This window comes from Balaenoptera ricei, chromosome 15 (genome assembly GCF_028023285.1).
Source record: "Balaenoptera ricei isolate mBalRic1 chromosome 15, mBalRic1.hap2, whole genome shotgun sequence".
Classification (NCBI taxonomy): domain Eukaryota; kingdom Metazoa; phylum Chordata; class Mammalia; order Artiodactyla; family Balaenopteridae; genus Balaenoptera; species Balaenoptera ricei.
Genome location: NC_082653.1, coordinates 60,122,826 through 60,140,181, shown reverse-complemented (window position 1 = coordinate 60,140,181; position 17,356 = coordinate 60,122,826). Strand labels below are relative to the sequence as shown.

Here is a 17,356-nt window from a genome sequence, read left to right as displayed (position 1 = left end):
CCATTAAGCAGTCACTAATCATTCCTCCTCCCCCAGCACCTGGCAGCCACCAATTTGCTTCTGTTTCTTTGGATTTATCTATTCTGGACATTTCATATACACGTAATCATAATATGTGACATTTTGTGTCGGGCTTGTTTCACTGAGCATCATGTTTTTGAAGTTCATCCACAGTGCAGCATGTGTCAGGGCTTCATTCCTTTCAGTGGCTGAATAATATTCCATTGTATGGATATGCCACATTTTGTTTATCCTTTTATCTATGGATGGCCCATTTGAGTCATTTCCACCTTTTGGTGATTGTGAATAAGGCTGCTGTGAACATTTGTTTACCGGTTATTATGTGAGAGTATGTTTACAGTTCTCTTGGGTATATACGGACAAGTGGAATTGCTGGGTCACATGGTAATTCAGTTTAACTCTTTGAGGAGCTGCCCGATGGCTTCTTAAAGAAATGTGTCCTATTGTAAAGCCACATCTGGCACAGGCTACAATTTGGAACTGCCCTGCCCTGGAGAATTCTGCCCTCTTCTGCAGTGAGAGCTGTTTGGAGCAGCCTGGTGGCAACAGAGCTGGATTTGGAGCAGGAAGACCTGCTCCCTGGGCCGTCCTGCCCAGACTCCTCAGCTGATCTGAACCCCATTCAATCCTCTGGGGCTCCCACTGAGCCTGAAAAATGAGGAGGGGTGGATGGTGCATCTCGGCCCCTCTGAGTGGGCCCTTTAAGGTGTTCAACTGTTTGTCCTTTGTTTACCTGTATGCCCAGCTTGGGATACAGCAGTAAAGTGGGAAACACTATCCTCTCCCTCATGGAATTGATGGTAGAAGGGGAGAGAGAGACACCAAATAAGAAAACCTAACATTTCCAACCTGTTACAAACCAGGAGGGAAAAGTGCAGGAAAACAGGGTACAGTAAGTCCCCTACATACGAATGAGTTCCGTTCTGAGATCATGTTTGTAAGGCATCTTGCAAGCATTGAAGATGTTATCTCCAATTATTATTATTATTATTACTGCTATTTGTTAGCAGAGAACAGAGAAATGCTATCCCCCCAGGTCAGCTGCTTGGAGAGTAAGGCTGTGGGGTCCTCTGTTCCTTTAGACTCCTCTGCAGTGGGTGATTTGCCAATGGCCTTACAAGATCCCTCTTGAACTCTAGGTCCACTCTAAACAATAGCTCTTCTCTTATTTGGGAGGCTGGGGTCAGCAGTTCAGACCCTAAAGTCACACACCTGGTCTTATGTCCTGCCTCAGCCATTTATTCACTGTGTGACTATGGGTGAGATTCTTAACCTCTCTAGGCCTCACTTTCCACTTCCATAAAATGACATGATAAATAGAACCCATGTTCCAGGTTGACTGACCCTTGTGTGGGCCATGAGGTGGGCAACATCAAACCTACAACTGAGGGAGAATGTGGAGGTGGGGGGGGGGGGTTCCAGGAAATGGATCCTGGGGGCACAAGGGTCTAATTTCTGGGATCACCTCAGTGGGATGAAGCCAGGCCTTTGGAGTATAAGATGGCAAGCAGTAGGAGTGAATAAGGCCCTAGAACTGGGTTTGAGTCTGGGGAGGGTTCTGGTTACTGCTCTTTATTTACTGCTTCCCGAAGTGGGAATTAAATGCACTACTTGGCTCAAGTCTGGACATCTAACTAGATGTTCTGAGGTTTCTTCAAACTCTGTAGTTGATGGATAATTTCGTCTTTGTCTTATTGGGATCGTACTGGAGTTTTTAACCTACACGTAAACATCATGACAGAAATGGGTTGTTTATAGTTTCATTCATTCATTCACCCTGCTCTTGTGGATTTCAGGTGGTGATAAGTTCTGTGAAGTATGTAAAACAAGGTAACGGGACAGTCACAGAGATGGGAGGTGAGGTAGAGTAGTCACGGCAGGCTTCACGGAGGAGGTGGTATTTGGGTTCAGACCTGAACGACAAGCTGGAGCCACACACACACAGAGTATTCCAGGAAGTGGGGACAGTGAGTGCAAAGGCCCTGCGGCAGGCAGAGCTGGGTGTGTTAAGGGATGAAGAAAAATAGAGGACGGTCAGCACATAGTGAGTGGAGAAATGAGGAGAAGCTGAGGCTGTGAGGGGAGCAGAGGGCAGACGGTGCAGGCTTGTGCAACGCCAGTCAGAGGCCCGGGTTTTATTCAGATCACAATGGGAAAGACAGTGGGCTACTCAACAATACAAAGGAACCAACTATTGATGCATGCGACAACATGGACGAGTCTCAAAACAAATATGCTGAGTGTAAGAAGCAAGACAAAAAAAGGGGTGCATGGTGTATGATTCCATTTATATGAAATTCTAGAAACCATGAACTAATCAGTGTTTGCCTGGTTGAGGGAGGGATGAGCAAGGGGGCGAGGAAACTTTTGGGAGTGATGGATTCATTCACTATCTTGATTAGTGGCTGTGGTTTGTTGGTTGGACACATATGTTAAAACTGATCATACCGTACTTAAATATGTGCAGTTTGCAATTCGTCGCTTACATGTCAATGAAGCTGGGAAAGATTGCATGGGAAGCCGCTAGTGGATTTCAGCGGTGAGGGGACATGATGTGGTTCAGCGAACAGACCTGGGGCAGAAGCCTGGGTTGCAGCAGGGCCTGGGGAAGCTGCTCAGGCAGAGAGGAGGGTGGAGGGGTCCCCGTGGAGCAGGCGGAGCTCAGCTTCAGGGAATTCAGACCCCGGTACCTCTTCTGATCCAGCTGTTGAGTAAAAGAAGACCTTGCAAATTCACCTTTTCAAGAGATGAGTAAACATTTGAAGCCCATTTATTAAAATCTCATTTCACTCCTCAGTGAAACAGAATTGTTTTCCCTGGGTTGTCTGACAGACAGCTGTGGCTGTGAGTTCCGTGAAGGCAGGACTCAGTCAGGCAGAGTCCCTGCTGGGGCCACAGTGCCCAGCACAGGTGTTGGCACGTGCCAGGTGCTCGGTGAATATTTCAAATGAAGACATGAATGAATGAATGAAAGCTTATATCAAGTAAGGCAGCTTCAAAGGGCAACCCTCCTGTGTGTCCTAATCCATAGCCGCCTTCATTCCCAGACCAGATGGTACAGCTCTCGGCCCTTCAAAGTCATCGACAGCAAAGACAGGCTCAGTGTGACCCCTCAGCTCTCCTTAACCAGGGGGAGAAAGTGGGCTGAGGGTTTCCTGCAACAGATCTGGAAGTTCTGAAGAGAACAGGGTACCGGCTCCACCTCTAACTTGCTGTGTGACTGTGAGCAAGTCACTGTGCCTCTCTGGGCCTTCTCTTCTGAAAAAATGGGGGGTTGAAAGTATCACCTCCTGAGGCCCTCATGAGCTCCATCTATTCCTTCATCCATTCACTCAAGAAACATCCTGTGATTCTAAAGGTTAAAACCAAAAAAAAGGACCTCCAGATCACCCTTGTTAACCAGGAAGTGAAAAATCCCCAGGTTGTTCGCATTCCTAGAGCATTGCTGTTGAGGTTTTGCTATACTTTTCTTGGACTTGGTTTTGCTGAATTAGTGAAGCAGAATTGGGAAAGAGAATACAATAGCGTTCAAATTAATAAGCGTCCTGGCCCCCAACGGCTCCAGCCTTTATGTCTCAGACCCTATGCCCCTCATTTTTTTATTTTTTATTTTTTGTTTTTGCCCCGTGTTTTAATGCACACCTGTTTGGGAGTAGACTGACAGCAAGGTCAGAGAGTCACTTTTGGTGTCAGGCACGATAATAAATTCTGAACAATTCACATGGGGAGAAGCCTGGGGTCATAGGAAGTCAACCGGACAGGAGTCAAGCAACCTGGTCCCCACCCGAAATCTGCCTCCTTTGTAGTCGTGTGACCCCACTTGAAGTGTGACCCCTTCTCCTCTCCAGCCCCAGGGCCTCAGTTTTCTAGGCTGGATCAGAGGATCTTTCAGGAGCCTCAACAAGGTGAAATGACAAAATCAGCTGCCTAAAGGCTCAGCAGGTGACATTTGTGAGTGAAGCAGGACTAGTGTGTGATAAGAGGGAGTGGTGGGGACTGTGGCAAAATGAATGCTGCAAGCTCAGTGTATCAGCTACAGGGGGAGTGTGCACGCAGGGTAGCCAGATACTTTTGTAGTGATTGTATTTTGGGGGAGGGGCACCTCATCGTCTCAAATTATCAAGTCATTCTGATGTTTTCACCTGCTTAGGGGGCGGCCTTTAGGTTTCACTGCCTGATGAGTCTGAAAACTGTGTTAGGAAAGTTCATTTCTGTTCTGTGTCTTTATGTGATTTCATTTGCTCTGTCTCCCTCTCTGGGGGGCAATCCCTGGATGCCTTCCATTTTCTTTGGAAGAGTGAAACCTAATCCTTTACTCTAGCTCTTGTCCCCGGATTTCCCGTTGATAAGCAGGAAGGGCAAGGCTGACTTCAAGTAAGTGGGTGGATTCCAGGTGGGTGTGGTCAGTAGAAGTTGTTCCATCTGCCCGGCGGGCCACAGGGTTTTCCCAGGAGTCTGCCGGTGATCCCCTCTCCAACCTGAGCTCATCTGGGCATCCCCAGCAAGGACACTGTGGAGAAAGGGAAAGTGAAACATTTGACGATCACTTTTTCTTTCAGTGGGGATTGTTTCTTTTGCTTTGTTCTGGGGCTGGGGGCTGTCCCAGCAGAGAGAACCGGGAAGGGAGCATATGGTAAAAAAAATGCTCACAGCTCTTTAGGGTTGTTTTCTAAGCCATAATTTGCATTTCTTGTTCATGTCTGAAATTAAAGTAGTAGAAAAAAAAAAAAAGCTTATCATAAGCCTGATGGGGAAGTGGTGGGTTGAGGTCTCCCCTTTCTGCACATGCTTGAACTTGAAACTCTTAGCACAGCAAGGAGTTCCCAGCAGCTGGGGGTGGGGGTGGGGGGGGGGTGCGTGTGGGGGAGGGGTGGCGGGTGGAGGCTCTGAACTCATCGGCTTCATCAGCCGAATCTGATCACTGCTGCCTGTGATGATGGGATTTAGGGATTCTTTCCCTAGTTTCGCTGAGGGCCTGTTTTTTTTTTTTTTTTTTTTTAGTTGAAGTATATATAGTTGATTTACAGTTAGTTTCAGGTGAACAACATAGTGATTCAATAGATTATACTCCATTTAATGTTATTATAAAATGTTGGCTACATTCCCTATGCTGTCCTGTATATCCTTGTAGCTTATTTATTTTATGCTTAGTAGCTGGTACCTCTTGATCTCCTACCCCTATCTTGTCCCTCCCCACTTCCCTCTCCCCACTGGTAACCACTAGTTTGTTCTCTACATCTGTGAGTCTGTTTCTGTTTTGTTATATTCTTTTGTTTACTTTTTAAAATTCACATGTAAGTTGTGGTTGTATTGGTTTACCTTTCCCTACCTTGTTGTTTTTCTAACTAGGTATCTTCCTCCTCACTTTATCTTCTTCCTGCCCTCTATCCTAAAGTCTTATTTTTTTTTTAATTTTATTTTTTGGGCACGCCATGCGGCATGTGGGATCTTAGTTCCCCGACCAGGGATCGAAACCGAGCTCCCTGCACTGCAAGTGCAGAGTCTTAACCATGGACCCCCAGGGAAGTCCCTGTCCTAAAGTCTTAGATTAGCTCAGGCCTTCATCAATGACCAGATCTCATGTGTGAGCATACGTGTGTGTGTGTGTGTGTGTGTGTGTGTTGGTGCACAGCCTCTGTGAGGGTACACGGGGGTCTGGACTTGTGTGTGTGTCTGGGTGTGTCTGTGGATGTTTGCTGAGGGATGGTTCTAGGTGTCTGTGATGTGTGTCTCTGTAGCCACTGTGAGTGGCTATGTGTGTGTGTGTGTGTGTGTGTCCCTGGGTATTCGCAGGGGAAAGAGAAGTGATAGAGCTACTTGGAGCTGCGTTTCCCTCCAGGGCTCCCTGAAGGCGGCTTCAGTCCCTCAGCTTGGGAGGCCTCCAGGGACTTCAGGCCAGCCAGCCCAGCGGGGGAGTGGCTGTCACCTAGCTGATCTCAGGGACTAAGGGGTGAGAATGAGCGTTCTTCTTCCACTCCCTACACGTAAGCTGCTTGGAATACTGCGTGGGTGTGGGCACCCTGGCCTCCCCGACCTTGTCAATCACTCCCCATGGTAGGGGGTGACTCCAGTTGGGAAAGACTTACTGAAACCTCCACAGCAGGACCAGGCCTGGCCTGCATTCAGCCTGGGCTGGGGGAGCATTTATAAAACTCCCCAATCTGGCCACACCCCAGACCAACTGGATCAGAATCTCCCAGGCTGCAACAAAGCCCGGGGCTGATTTCCCCACTGGGCACCTGGGGCCCATGATATTTTTAGGGACGCAGGGAAATGCTTGATTTTTAATTTTTTTTAATGAGAAGGGAAAAGCCTGAATAAAATAATAATGAATATATAATAATGAATCCAACCTGGATTATATTCCTCTTTCTATCAACACAGTCTTAAAATACACTTTTGAATATATGTTTAAGGAGGGAGGGGCCCAGGGAAGTCGTCACGTGGCTCCAGGTTGCAGGCCCTGGTCTACCATTGACGTGATAGACTCAATTGTGCCTCCCTTCTTGCAACAAATGTTTATTGGCTGTGTAATGTGTAAGGAGACAGCCCCCTTGCTCTTGGGGAATTTAAATAAGAATTTCATCTCATGTTGTCTTCACCAATCCTGCCAAGAACTCTTCCAGATGGAAAAGAAAAACATCTTTGCCGTTTTACAGATAAAATAATGAAGAAAGGGCTTCCCTGGTGGCGCAGCGGTTGAGAATCTGCCTGCCAATGCAGGGGACACGGGTTCGAGCCCTGGTCTGGGAAGATCCCACATGCCGCGGAGCAACTAGGCCCGTGAGCCACAACTACTGAGCCTGCGCGTCTGGAGCCTGTGCTCCGCAACAAGAGAGGCCGCAATAGTGAGAGGCCCGCGCACCGCGATGAAGAGAGGCCCCTGCTTGCCGCAACTGGAGAAAGCCCTCGCACAGAAACGAAGACCCAGTACAGCAAAAATAAATAAATAAATAAAATTAAGACGTGTTAAAAAAAATATATATTAAAAAAAAAAAAAAATAATGAAGAAGGACTTCCCTGGCGGTCCAGTGGTTAAGACTCAGCGCTTCCACTGCAGGGGGCGCCGGTTTGATCCCTGGTCTGGGAACTAAGATCCCACGTGCTGCGTGGTATGGCCAAAAAAATAAAAATTAATAAAAACAAAAATAACGGAGACACAGAATAAGTGTGAGTTACACAGGGCTACCGGGCAACCCACAGCATAGTGAGGCCTTCTGGTCCTAAAATACACCTTGGGCTTGTTAAACATAGATTTCTGGGCCTTTTGCCAGGAGATTTGGATTCAGAAGGCCTGGGAGGGGACCCAGGAATATGCATTTTTATATAAAAGCACCTAGGTGGTTCCTAAAGGCAGGTGAGTTTGAGAAATGCTGTTCCACACGGCCTGGGGCCAGATCAGCCAGAGAGAAGGAACTGAAGTCAGTTCGGGGAGGGGCCCCGACCTCAGCACTGCTGGCACCTTGGTCCAGATCTTTTCTTGGGTGGGGGCTGTCCTGTGCATTGTAGGATGTCGAGCAGCGTCCTTGGCCCCTACTCACCAGACACCACAAGCACATGCCTCAGTCAGGACAACCAAAAATTCTCCAGACATTGCCAAATGTTCCCGGGGGACAAAATGGCCCCATTGAGAACCCCTGGGCTAAGTACATGGGTTGAAGCCAACATTTCCCGTGTTTGGGAGTTGGGGTGTCCCTCACTATCCAAGCATGTGGTTAACATGTAAAATATGCCCATTTCCATAAACAGGAATGGAGCACGGATCCCTGCTACCACGTGGATGAACCTTGACAACAGGGTGCTAAATGAAAGAAGCCAGATATAAAGGCAGTGTAGTCTATGATTCCATTGATATGAAATGTCCAGAATAGATAACTCCATAGAGACAGAAAGCAGATTGGTGGTTGCCGGGGGTGGGGGGAGATGGGGAGTGACTGCCTAATGGGCATGGGGTCTCCTTTGGGAGTGACGAGAATGTTCCAGAACAAGATAGAGGGGGTGGTTGCACCACATCGTGAAATGTACTAAATGCCACTGAATTGTCCACTTTACAACGGTTAATTTTATGTAACATGAGTTTCACCTCAATAAAAAAAAGTACCAGTTTATATAATTTACTGTGACAGTTGGTAAGATGCGGGTGGAGTGAATTGTGAATGCAGCGTGCATTGGACCTTTAAATGAGGTCATCATAACCATTAACAAGTATAATAAGAACATAACATACAATTAAATAATATTTTAAAAGCAAGAGTAGAATTTGAGGGCTGGACCTCAGTACTCTTGTCTTTGGAACTGGTACAATGCTGGGTGAGAGTTAGTATGCAGTATGAGCTTGTTGAATTTGAGAAGCAAAAAGAAATGAAAGCAGTTCCATCAAGAACCTGACTGAGCCTGTGACGTGCAACCTGCTGTATGGCCGAGGCATATCATTTCAACTTCCCGGGCTGAGTTCCTCTCTTCTCTAAAAAGAGGCAGGCTGATCCTTCCAGCTCTAAATGTCTGTGCTGGGACATGGCCAGATCAGAGAGAAGGCTCTGGAACATGCCAGAACATGCTGGAACATTCCAGGGGCTGGCTTTCTTGGGGTATTAGAGGCAAGCTCCTGGGCGAGCCAGGAAACCCATCAAGACACAGGCTTGGCATCCAAGAGTCTCAGTTAGGACCAGGCAGTGTCCAGCTTTGATAAGCAGGATCACAATAGCCAAGCAGGAAGACTAAACCACAAGAACTGGCCACCTGGGTCCCCTTCCTGCCGTCTGCCGCCAGGTGTGAGCATCTGTGTCAGCACACCTGGCTCACCATGGGGATGAAGCCACCTCTGCAGTCATTTGAAAGCCCCCGCATTCCTTTCACAGGGGGGTCATGGGGGCCGCCTCCCTCCCTGGCTGGCCTGAGAATGCCACGTTTAGAGTGACTCTTTTACCTTCACTGACCCAAGGTGAAGGGTTTCTTCCTTGGGTCATGATTAATGGAGCCCATTCCCTGGAAGCAGGAACAAATAAATGCTTGGGCATGGTTTATAGTCCTCACGTGAGCTCACTTGTTACCTTGCAGCGGATGTGAATGGAATGTTGGGCAGGTGTGTCTCTGTTTGGAGGAGGTGGAGGCTGGAAGCAGGTTAATATAAAGCTGAGGCCTCGGCGCAGTGGCTGCTGGGTCTCTGAGTAGCAGGCGTCGGGGGAGAAGGTTCTGGGAGAAGCAGGCCTCCAAATGCAGAGACGTGCTCAGACTCCTCTCTAGAATCTCCTCTGTAAACAGCCACTGAAAAAAGGCTTCTAGGTAAGAACTTATGTGGGGTTTTTTTGGTAATAGCTTTATTGAGATATAATTCACATACCATGCCATCCACACATTTAAAGTGTACAATTCAATGGTGTTTTAGCATATTCACAGAATTTTACAACTATCACTACAACCCATCTTACAACATTTTCATCAGCCCCCAAAAGACACCCCATAACTTTTAGTTATCACCCACCTATCTACCCCACCTCACCACCCACCAGTAATAAGCAGCCGCTAATCTATTTTGCCTCTGGAGTTGCCCAATCCGGACATTTCATATAAATGGAATCGTATAGTGTGTGGTTTTTTTTGCATCTGGCTTTTTTTCTCTTAGCATGTTTCCGAGGTTTATCCATGTTGTAGCATGTACCGGTACTTCGTTCCTTTGGACGGTCAGATGCTCTTCCGTTGTATGGATATAGCACATCTTGTTTATCCATTCATGTGTTGATAGCTACCTTTTTCTAAGGAATTCATGGTTCTAAAATGGCTACTCATTGTAGCCGCTGGTCAAGAAAGAATCAGCTGTGCGCCCTTTGTCAGTAAAATGATCGTTAGTTTCCTTCTGTGTTCTTTTAAAATCTTTTATTATGGTAGCAAATCAAGGTTGGAACTTTGGAGGATGAAAGGGGGCTGCTATTTATGATTATACCGGGCAACAGATGTGAAACAGGGTTGTGCTGGGCAAACCTGAGGTACAGATGCTCTCATTCCTGGGCCAAGTGAGAATGATGAATGGTCTTGTTCAGCGGGCCCCGGGCTGAGGAGTCAGGGTCCTCGAGAAACCTAAGTGTGATTTTTTTCAGGCCTGGCCAAGTACTTTCAAAGGCTCTACCTGGCAGCCCCCGACCCCTGCCCGGGGAAGGGGGGAAGGCAGCTGCCCTCCCTGGCGTGTTTGGTGACAGCCAGTGAATTGCAGCCTCTGAGGGGAGTTGCAGACGAGGGCCCAGCCCCCCAACGCTGCTCCGCATACCTGCATTCCTAGGTCTTTTTATCTGCGGCCTCGGGCGGTGGTCTCCTTCAGGTGTCCCTGCTGAGGCCCCCCCTGTGCTAGGTGGGGAGGAGGGGAACCGTGAAGATGCCTTCCACACCTCCTCCCACCCCCTCCGGCTCAGGGTCCATAAAACTGCCATAGACATTTTTGGGGTGCTCCCTCAATAAGTGAGAAAAACCGCACGTCTGGGCTGATCTCCCCTATCCTCCACGGGTGCCAGTTAGTTCCCTGGAGAAAAGTGGAACAAAGGGAGTCAGCACTTTCCCCACTGTAGGAAGTGACGCAAAGCGTAACTCCTTTTATTTTGGGCTCGTTGCATGAATCGGCTGCTCTGACACCAGGCAGCTTCGCCCGCTCTCTGCAAGCTGAAGCTGCGCGCTCCCGACATCAGCTGGAAGGGTTGCTGGATCTTTGATTGTGCAATGCTGTCTGGGGGTGGGGTGGGATGGAGCTGGTGTATTGAATTTAGAATATGCAGATTGTGACTGCCTGAAATTGGCACAAGCCACCCACTTGGATCGTCAGGTAGCTCCCACTTTAGGGAAGTGAAAACCCCAGGGTCGTTTTGATTAAAGGGACAGTTTCAATACTTTCACACCAAGGAAGTAAAGTCACAAATGTGTTATTGACAGAAACAGCGGGGGAGGTGATATTGCAGTCAGCTGGGGGGAGGGCAGTCTTCCATCCTAGGTCACAGGGGTCAGGAGGTAGACAGGGAGCACCTCTGACTTACGACCTGTGGTTGGGGCAGAAGCCACTCACTTTTCTCAGGCTCAACTCTAAGTGGTTATTTTTCAAAGCACCCTGGGAAAAGCAAAGCAGGAGCTTGGCTGGGTTGGCGGGAGTAGGGGAGGGGAATCCTAAACTCAGATCCTACAAGGCTGGGCTCCTGGTGTAAGCAGGGTTGTCATACTGTAAAAAGTTTGGTGTGGACAAAAAAAATGTTGCCTGCTATTTCATTAAACAAAGAATGTTGCCCGCTGCCAAGCTATCAGCCACTGTAGCTGCCCCCGAGGGGAATTCAGGATGGAGAAAATCAGCTCCACACACGACAGGCCAGTAAATCGAGAGATGAGTTTTGGGGGGCAAGGAACAGCGACTTTATTCGGAAAGCCAGCAGACCAAGAAGATGGTGAACTAGTGTCCCCAAAAGCCATCTGCCCTGAGTTAGAATTCAGGCTTCTTTTATACTAAGAAAGGAGAGGGTCAACTTCTGGTTCTGTTCAGGTTCCGGAGGGGACTTGTTAATTTCTTTCTTCCTGCAGCCATTCACAGGTGGGCCTGGTCAGGAGCTTTCCTGGGAGATAAACAAAGGTGTTTTAGTTTAAGGCTCATTACAAGGGAGCAGGGTTCCCAGAGATGGGCCATTGTAATTTAAGCTTATAGGCAACATCCCTTTCAAGATTAACTTGTAGCAAAAGTAATAGAATACAAAGGTTAAAGTAAAAGAAACAGATCCAGTATGGGGTCAGATTTTTTCTTCCCTGTTACAACACTGGCCCTAGATAAGATGCATATCAAAGGAATAATTTCAGTGAGCCCAGACTCTTGCATCTTCCCATACATAGAAAAGCACTAAAATCATTAACTTGAGATGTCTGCTTTTGGTGATTAGCAATAGTCTTTTGATATTCGATTACATGTTTGCTTCAGCAAAACTATATATCCTGGCTCTTCCCTTACCTCTTTGGAATAGTTCCTCAGAGCTATCTGTCCTGGGCTACAGCCCTCAGTAAGGTCCCCACAATAAAACATAAAACATAACTGGCAACTTTTAGTTTGTGCATTTTTTTTCAGTCGACATTAGGCAACAACTCAAAACAGCTGTTTTCTCATCGCAATTGACCCTGTGATGAGGAATATTAGAGGGAGGGGTGGGCTTCGCCCTTGACAAGATATACTGTCTGTTTTCAAGTGTTTCATATCCATGGCCTCTATGGGCCTCCCCACTTTCACCTGCAAAACATCCAAACCCCTTTTCACTTTTCTTTTCCCTGATAGCACTGTGTCCTCATCCTTCACGAGCTGCCAATATTACATCCAGACGTCTTGGCCCTTTCATTTATAAACAATTTTTTTTTTTATTTTATTTTGTTTTTTAAATTTTCTTTCTTTCTTTTTTGGCTGTGTTTGGTCTTCATTGCTGCACGTGGGCTTTCTCTAGTTGTGACGAGCGGGGGCTACTCTTCATTGTGGTGTGTGGGCTTCTCATTGTGGTGGCTTCTCAGCGTGGAGCACGGACTCTAGGCCTGCGGGCTTCAGTAGTTGTGGCACGTGGGCTCAGTAGTTGTGGCTCACGGCCTCTAGAGCGCAGGCCCAGTAGTTGTGGTGCATGGGCTTAGTTGCTCCATGGCATGTGGGATCTTTCCTGGACCAGGGCTCAAACCCGTGTCTCCTGCATTGGCAGGCGGATTCTTAACCACTGCACCACCAGGGAAGTCCAACTATCTATCTATCTATTTATCTATTTATTTATAAATTTATTTAAAATTTTATTTAAAAATTTATTTATTTATTTTTGGTTGCATTGGGTCCTTGCTATGCACAGGCTTTCTCTAGTTGCAGCGAGCAGGGGCTACTCTTCATCGTGGTGCGTGGGCTTCTCATTGCAGTGGCTTCTCTTGTTGCGGAGCACAGGCTCTAGGTGCGTGGGCTTCAGTAGTTGTGGCACGTGGGCTCAGTAGTTGTGGCTCACGGGCTCTAGAGCACAGTCTCAGTAGCTGTGGCACACAGGTTTAGTTGCTCCGCGGCATGTGGGATCTTCCCGGATCAGGGCTCGAACCCGTGTCCCCTGCATTGGCAGGCGGATTCTTAACCACTGCGCCACCAGGGAAGTCCCAACAATTTATTTTTGAATAAACATCATATGCCCCAGAGCAAAATTCAAATGGTACTGAGGCAGGAGATAGATGGACTCCAGGCTAAGCATTTATAATTGGCCTCCTTACATTTCATAGGGCAGGAAAAGTGGGCTTCAGGCAGGACACTTACAACTAGCCTCCTGTTTGCATTTCCTGAGACAGGAGATAGGTGGGCTCCAGGTTAGGCATTTACCATCAGCCTCCTGTTTGCTCTCCAAAATGGAAGTAACCACTGAAACAGGGTAAACAGCCAGGCTTTGTCTCTTGTGGATGCCCTAATATAACAGTCATTGCAGGAACAGGGGCAAAACCCTGTTTGAGTAAAAGATCAAGTGATCACATATCCTCCCCAACACCTTGGGGTAAGGGAGACACCACACAAGTGCAGGAAAGCTCTTTGGGGGTCAAAAGTCAGGGGACAACACCGGGCCATAATGAGTCTTGCTTCTTCCAGACGCCTTTGTGTCAGTTCCATCTTGGCTGAGAGGTGTGTGTGCATCTAGGGGGAGGGTCCTGAAACAAATTAGCCAGGGGGGACAGAACAAGATGATTGGCCAGAAGGAAGACAAAGACCCGGAAGAACTGCCGGACATAAATGACTTGACCGCCTCTTTACTGCACTCTCCCTCATTAGGGAGGATGCCCACGCCCTTTCTCTCCAGGTGTGCATCTCTGCCTTGCTTCTACCTTAACTAAACAAACTTGTTTCTCTGTGTGCTCTCCCACTAGTTGTTGTGCTATGTCTCTAATAATAAACTTTGTACCTGTTTTTTACAGTTTTTGCCTCCATGAGAAATGAATTTTTCACTGGGGGCAAGAGCCAGGGAAGAATAGCTTCTAGCCTCTAGCCCTTGCTGGCCTGGTGGCTAGGATTCCTGGTTTTCATCCAGGCTACCCAGGTTCAATTCCTGGGCAGGGAACTAAGATCTCGCTTAGCAACACGGCTCACTTCTCCCTCTCTGAGATCAGTACAGTGAAGATGGACTCCCTCACACCTCTGGCCCCTCATCCAGTTTTTTACCCCAGACAGAACCGCTGTTACCAGTTCCTGGTGGGTCCTTCTGAAACCGTGCAACTCGCAGTGGGACTTGAACCCACATGCTGGGACTTGAACCCAGCCTAAACCCAGATTGGGACTTGAACCCACGTGCCAGGACTCGAACCTGGCTAAAACCCACGGTCTTCCAACTGAGATCACACACCTGGTCTCAGGACTTAATGAAACTCAGGTTCTTGATGTCTCGTGGCAGAAAGAATTCAGTGAGAGACAAAGTGATAGGTAAGCAGTGGATTTATTTAGAGAGATACACACTCCATAGACAGAGTGTGGGCCATCTCGAAGGTGAGACCAGTCCCAGGGTATGGGGTTGTCAGTTTTTATAGGGGTGGGTAATTGCATACGCTAATGAGTGGGAGGAGTATTCCAGCTATTTCAGGAAGGGGAGGTGATTTCCAGGAACTGGGCCACTGCTCACTTTTTGATCGTTGTGGTCAGCCTTGGAACTGTCATGGTGCCTGTGGGTGTGTCATTTTGCTTGCTGGTGTGTTACCGTGAGCGTATACTGAGGCTCAAGGTCTCGTGGAAGTCTACTTGTCCGCCATCTTGGACCCATTTGGTTTTAATCAGTTTATATCATGTCCTCAGTCTATGTCATTCTTTCAAAGGTTGTGCCCTGCCCCCTTCCCTCCTGTTTCACTTCCAGCGAGTTCTATACATTAACAAGGGTATTTTCTCTCTTCTATCTTGTAACATACAATGGTGGCATATAACATGCAACACCCTGAATCTTGCTTTTTTTTTTTCTTTAACAAAATATTACGGATCTGGCCCATTTTTTGTCCATAGTACATACAACTCCACTGTGTGGATATACATGTCCTTTGTGTAATTCACCCGACCTCGTACAAAGGACATGGTCTCCAGTCTTTGGCTATCACAGGCAATAATGCTGTGAAAGATCTTGTGGATTTGTAAGCATATAGAATAGTGGGTCCCTGGAGAAAGAACCAGGCACGGCTTTCTTGACATAAAAGGAGCCATTTTTGGCCTAAGCCATTTTGTGATCTAAGCCTGGCCACAAGGCTTGCCCTTGAACAAGTCTCAGTAATTAATCATCCTACGGGAAGTGAAGAAATGCAGGAACAAAGGAAAAGCAGTCAAGAAACAATAGTTCAGCAATAAAACTGAATCCTAGTTCTTCCTCAAGGGATGTAGGTAACAATCTGATACAGTGTTTGATTTCTGTAGGAACTAAGGCCCCCACCCAGGTGGTGGATGGAATGATGATGTTGACCCTCCTGATTTCAATCAGCTAAAGCTTGGACTCTTGTCGACCAATTCTATGCTGAATTTTCCTCTGCTCAAGCCCCTTCATGAATATGCATGTACCCTTAGTTTAAAATTTCTCCAGTTTTGTTCTTGGGGAGACACTGCTTTGAGAAAGATCGCTGGTGTTCTCCTCACTTGATAAAGTAATAAATCCTTCTCCTGATCTTTGGCTTTAGGTGTGTCTCTTGGCCTGATGCCCACCAAGAGGCGAACCCAGTTTTCGGGTAACAGATTTACCGTTTTCCCCACAAGCAAGTACAGTTGTAGGATAATGTGGTGGGGAGGTGGCCCCTGAAGAGGTCCACGCATGAGTCTCTGGAGCCTGTGAATATGTCATAGCCCAAGGCCAGAAGGACTTTGCAGATGGGATTAAGTTTATAGACCTTAACACAGGGAGATTCTCCTGGGTTATCTGGGTGGTTTCAATGTGGTAAACTCAATGTGAATAATGGCCCCCAAATACATTCACATTCTGATCTCCCAAACTTGTGAATGTTACCTTATATGGCAAAGGGACTTTGCACATGTGATTAAGGTAAAAACCTTGAGTTGGGGGATTCTCCTGGATTATCCAGGTGGACCCACTGTCATCACAGTGGTCCTTAAAAGAGGGAAGCAGGAGAAGTCAGAATCAGAGGAGCAGGTGTGCCAGAACTGAAGCAGAGATTGGAGTGATGCACTTTAAGATGGAGGAAAGGGCCATAAGCCACGGAGTGTAGGAAGCCTCCAGAAGCTGGTAAAGGCAAGGAAATGGCTTCTCTCCACTCAGAGCCTCCATAAGGTATCAGCCCGGCCAACACCTTGATTTTTTTAGTCCAGTGAGATCCTTGTCAAACGCCTGACCCCCAGAACAGTAAGAGAATAAATGTGTGTGGTTGTAAGTCACTAAGTTTCTTGTAATTTATTATCACAGCAGCCATAGGAAACAAATACTCCCAATCTATCACATGAGCCCTTAAAAGCAGAGAACTTTCTCTGGCTGGAAGCAGAAGGATGTAATGGAAGGAAATATTCAAAGCATGTGAGGGGCCACGAGAAAGGCCTGAGAAGGAATGTGGGCAACCTCTGGGAGCAAAGCCAGGCTCCCAGCTAGAAACGGAGACCTTAGTCCTAAGATCACAAGGAACCGGGCTCTGTCAACAACCTGAATGAGATTGGAAGCAGATTCATCCAGTGAAATAAAATTCATATTTTATGGCAAGACCAGAAAATTCAAACATAAAAATTCTTCTCTGCCCTTTGGCCTCCTCTCTCCCCGCAGTGCATTGTGTGTCTGCATCCGTGTTTCAACCAAACCTCCCCATCAGCAGCAATACCTGCTCAGCCATAAAGAACAACATGCTCCCAGCATCACCAAGACAACTCCTTAAAAGATGACATTCCTTCTTGAGCTTGTGAGGGGTCACATGACCCACCCCAGTGATGCTTAGATCTGGATTATGTAAACTGTCAATAACATGTCATTTGATGTACAGCCCTCTGTCTCAAAAAAAAAAAAAAATTATATAACTGTGCCTTGACTTCTAACGGGCAGAACAATTTTCAGAGCTTTCTGAGACGCTCTTCCTGGGTTATAATCCTCAAATTTGGCTTGAATAAAATTGTCCATTTCTTTCTTAGATCAACGATTAATTTTTCATCGACAATCCCTAGAGCCTCCAGAAAGGAACACAGCCCTTGGCGGATTACATAAATAGCACATGGAAGCACACAGTGGAGTAGTACGCAGCTGCAGAATAGAACAAGTCAGATCTGTGATCTTTTATTAAAGAAAAAATAGGCACAGTGTCGCATATTTTAGGGCACCATTGTATGTTAAAAGACAAGACAGAAGGAAGAGAGAAAATACGAGGGTTTTCTTTT

At 47.1% G+C, this 17,356-nt stretch overlaps 1 protein-coding gene across 3 annotated transcripts in view; it reads left to right on the top strand.

Moving 5' to 3' along the window:
* The first annotated feature begins 9,181 nt into the window (after positions 1–9,181).
* The window catches only part of LOC132348415 (uncharacterized), a 175,803-nt gene continuing 167,628 nt past the window's right edge, over positions 9,182–17,356 (top strand). For all 3 annotated transcript variants that reach the window (XM_059895845.1, XM_059895843.1, XM_059895846.1), the window contains exon 1: positions 9,182–9,303. The gene's annotated coding sequence lies outside the window, so the exon portion shown is untranslated. The remainder of the gene's footprint in view (positions 9,304–17,356) is intronic.